Source organism: Microcaecilia unicolor, chromosome 12, assembly GCF_901765095.1.
Source record: "Microcaecilia unicolor chromosome 12, aMicUni1.1, whole genome shotgun sequence".
Lineage (NCBI taxonomy): Eukaryota > Metazoa > Chordata > Amphibia > Gymnophiona > Siphonopidae > Microcaecilia > Microcaecilia unicolor.
The window spans coordinates 71,146,312-71,151,220 of NC_044042.1; positions in this window are offsets into that span (position 1 = coordinate 71,146,312).

Below are 4,909 nucleotides of genomic sequence, written 5' to 3' on the forward strand. Positions count from 1 at the left end.
TAGCATTGATATTCTGAGTATAGGCTAACATCTGGACTCACACTGACCCCGTTGCGGGTAACCTCAACAGGTCTAGCACTGCATATATAAAACAGCTGTATGAGATCAGAATGGCATTGTACACAGTTGGCTGATGCCACACTAGACATTGTGTGTCCCTGAGGTGCACATAGGGCCACAGGATACCAACTATCCCACACAGTGTGTGACACTTAGCAGTCTCTTCCCTGAGTCACGTTCTGCACAATATGAGGCTACCGTGTGTTAAAAAGGCCAGAGTTCAGGAGACACTGTTACATCCTACAGTACCTTTCCCCGCAGCGCATGGCATTCCCACATTCAGATATGTATTTGTTGGTGCTCGGAGGCTGGGCAGTAGCCCACCAGGCTGGACCTATAAAACAAATGCAGCTCAGGCACAATCCTCCTGCACGTCTACACTATGATCCAAACTGAGAGTGCGTAAATTTGCATGCTATTACTTTTGATCATAGAGGCATTATAGCCCCTGCGCTGTTCCAGTGCTATTTTGTAACAGTACGGGGCGTTTGATCATCGGGCCTTGAGAATCTATCCCTGATGTGACTTTTAGGACACCAGAGATTCGTCCTTTACCTCATTCATGGTGCGTTCTAATTTAGTGCGTATTAGACATTCCATCACTATTATGCTTACATTGTATTTGAATCTCTGTTATTTGACTTCCCCTGCTGTTAAATGTGTTTACATAGGATCGAGTCTCATGGTAATCCTATTCTTAGGTTTCACTTTGCCCTTTTAAAGCTTTACTCTTTCATTGTATTTATGTCTCTACTTGTTCATTTTTAAACTGTGAACAGGATTGTACATTGGATGTTTAGATGTGTCTGCTGCCGACCTGTGTGAATCTCTAAGGGGGAGGGGCATCAATAATCTCTCCCCCACCTAAAAAATATGCACAAACACCATAGACAAAAGTGACACTCAGTCCAATCACTATGTCCCTCACTGGTGAATGCACCCTTGAATGTAGTGCAGTTATACAATGGAGCCACAATGCCACTTACCTGCTATCATTTCCTGGTCATTCTTACTATCTCTGTCCTGAGAGCAGGACAGTGCTGCCTGAAGCAAGATGGGGAATGCCTTTTGGCGAGAGGAACAAGGAGGTCAAGAAGGCTCACACAGGCCCAGGGGGGAGGAGGAGGACCAATTGGGACAGAGCCTGCCATCGGGTAGCAAGCGGTGGTCCTAGAGGAGAGCTCTCGTTTGGAGGGAAAGGTTGTACCTGGCTGACCTCTCAGGACAGAGATAGTAAGAATGACCGGGAAATGATAGCAGGTAGACAAAGGAGCCAAGTTTGGCTGAGAAAGAGAGGAAGTCTAGGCAGCAGCACAACCAATAGTACAGTTCTTATACAGATAGGCAAGTGTGGCTGCATCGCCTGTGAACTACATTACACACAATGCATTGCTCACGTATATTTGCAGTGAGAACTGCAGCAATGAAAGTCCTTAGAAATGAGAATAACAGTAAAGGCATTAAACACATTTTAGGATCACATTATAAACTAGTGCGAGGCTGTAGAGGACAGAACAGGCACAACCTACCTCACGCCGCAGGGAAGCCATCCGATTAAAATAGATGTGTACCCTCCACCACCTTTGGCAGTACTGCTCAACATCAAATCCACTGGACATGCCAGGGAAGAGGGATGCCTCATGGTTGGCAATCAATTTTGACAGCAGGCACAGGTCAGCAGAGGAGAACCTGGCTAGGAGCAGTGGGATTTGAACCAGCCACCACTGGCTTACCAGACCAGTGTGCTAACCACTAGGCTAGTCTGTCACTCCTCTGTGCTATTCCACTTCCTTGAAATTTGGCCATCACTGTGGGGGGGGGGGGCAGTATGTAGGTCCCTGGGCGGGGGAGGTATGTGTGTGTCAGCAGAGGCATAACGAAGGCATGGAGGTCCTGCTTTCAAACATTTTGGACATCCTGAACTGCCCCCCTACAGGGACAGCCAAATTTCAAGGAAGAGGAGTGGTTACAGCACTGGTCTGGCAATCCAGAGGTGACTGCTTCAAATACCACTGCTGCCACTTATGATCCACAATCCAAATAAATAAAGAGGGTGTTGGAAGCATTTTAGACATTCTCAACTGCGGTCGCAGGGACGGAGGCATAGCAAAGGACATACTCTAAAAAAAAAGTTTGAAACATTGTTTTTTGGGGGGTGGGAGGTGGTTAATCACCACTGGGGAAGTCAGGGGAGGTCATCCCCAATTCCCTCCGGTGGTCATCTGGGCAGTTCGGGCACCCTCCTTAGGAAGGAAATCGTGTGTAAATGAGCTAACAGCGAGCAGCTCATTTGTATTCAATTTCCTTCATGCATGCCCGTTCCTTTCCAGATTAGTAAGGGAAGGGCTTTTTCCATTCAGTTAGTGGGACCAGTGCACTACGAATCCTGGCCCCTCCCACGACCAAATGCTTTGGAGTTATTCGTTTTTCAGCTGGGCGCCTTCGGTATCCATTATCGCTGAAAAACAATTCTGCCCAGCTCAAATCCGCCCAAATCCAATGCATTTGCCCAGCACCAACTGTGTTATCGAAGCAAAAGATGGATGCCCATCTTTTTCAAAAATACGGTCTATCCCGCCCCTTCACGTATCCGTCCTCGGAGATAGACGCCCATGGAGATGGGCGTTCGCGTTCGATTATGCCCCTCTCTGTCAACCACATACAACCTATTTGACAAAGGGAATAAAACTGTGCTTTGTATAAAGCTGCTGTACACGAGAGATGATTCATTCCAAGTAAGATTTCTCTACAGTGTTCAGTTTTGGAGGCCGTATCTTGCTAAGGATGTAAAAAGAATTGAAGTGGTACAAAGAAAAGCTACAAGAATGGTATGGGATTTGCGTTACAAGACGTATGAGAGAGACTTCTTGACCTGAACACGTATACCCTGGAGGAAAGGAGAAACAGGGGGGTAATATGATACAGACGTTCAAATATTTGAAAGGTATTAATCTGCAAACGAACCTTTTCCGTAGATGGGAAGGCGGTAGAACGAAAGGACATGAAATGAGATTGAAGGGGGACAGACTCAAGAAAAATGTCAGGAAGTATTTTTTCACAGAGAGAGTGGTGGATGCTTGGAATGCCCTCCCACGGGAGGTGGTGGAGATGAAAACAGTAACGGAATTCAAGCATGCGTGGGATAAACATAAAGGAATCCTGTTCAGAAGGAATGGATCCTCAGGAGCTTAGCCGAGATTGGGTGGCAGAGCCAGTGGGGGGAGGCGGGGCTGGTGGTTGGGAGGCGAGGCTAGTGCTGGGCAGACTTCTACGGTCTGTGCCCTGAAAATGGCAGATACAAATCAAGGTAAGGTATACACAAAAAGTAGCACATATGAGTTTATATTGTTGGGCAGACTGGATGGACCGTGCAGGTCTTTTTCTGCCGTCATCTACTATGTTACTATCCAGCTCATTTTCGAAAGAGAAGGCCGGCCATCTTCCGACACAAATCGGGAGATGGCCGCCCATCTCTGAAAGCCAGCCAAATCGGTATAATCGAAAGCCGATTTTTTGACACACTTGCCGGCATTCCGTCACGGAGGCGGCCAAACTACAAGGGGGCGTGTCGGCGGCGTAGCGAAGGCGGGACATGGGCGGGCATGGGCAGGGTTAACAGATGGGCGGCTTCAGCGCATAATAGAAAAGAAAACCGGTGATCACGAGCAATTAGCCGATTTTACATGGTCCATTTATTTTCCCGACCAAGCCTCAAAAAGGTGCCCAAACTGACCAGATGACCACTGGAGGGAGTGGAGGATGACCTCCCCGTACTCCCCCAGTGGTCACCAACCCCCTCCCACCCAAAAAAACAAAAATCTTTTTTTGCCAGCCTCTATGCTAGCCTGAAATGTCTTACCCAGCTCCCTGACAGCAGTATGCAAGTCCCTGGAGCACTTTTTAATGGGTGCAGTGCACTTCAGGCAGGTGGACCCAGGCCCACCCCCCCTACCTGTTACACTTGTGGTGGTAAATGGGAGCCCTCCAAACCCCCCACAAAACCCACTGTACCCACATCTAGGTGCTCTCCTTCACCCATAAGGGCTATGGTAATGGTGTAGAGTTGTGGGGAGTGGGTTGGGGGGATTTGGGGGGCTCAGCACCCAAGGGAAGGGAGCTATGTACCTGGGAGCAATCTTTATATTTTTAAAAAATTTTTTAGAAGTGCCCCCTAGGGTGCCCGGTTGGTGTCCTGGCATGTCAGGGGGACCAGTACAATACAAATGCTGGCCCCTCCCACGATCAAATGCCTTGGATTTGGCCGGATTTGAGATGGCCGCTCTCAGTTTCCATTATCGCTGAAAACTGATGCCGCCCATCTCAAACCTGGCCAAATCCAATGCATTTGGCTGGCCGCAACCGTATTATCAAAAGTAAAGATGGGCGGCCATCCTTTTTGATTAAGCGGTTCCAGACAGCTCTTTGCAGCGCCAGCTAAATAGATGGCCGGCCATCTATTTGGCCGGCGCCGTTCGAGTATTCCCCTCTATGTTACATCTGATTTTCTGTCCTTACAACAGAAAGGACAGTGAAAACACAGCACAACTTACCTCGAGATTCAAAACCATGAAGTAGAAATGATAACACAGATGCCATGACTGTTAGGCTACTGCAAAATATACATGTGAGGTAGGCCACGGCTCACAGAAACATTTTAAACCTATATTTTTGGACCTGAGGTAGGGGCATCTGAGGAGATACAAACATTTGCTACAAGGTGGCCTACATTAGTCTTTCAATTCTGAGCCTAGATTAGGTCTGTCACTTAAGTGCAAGCTGCTTGTGGTTGTGGGTTCAAGACTACTGAATTTAGTCCTAGAAGTATCACGCAGGGATTGTCTTGTAATCA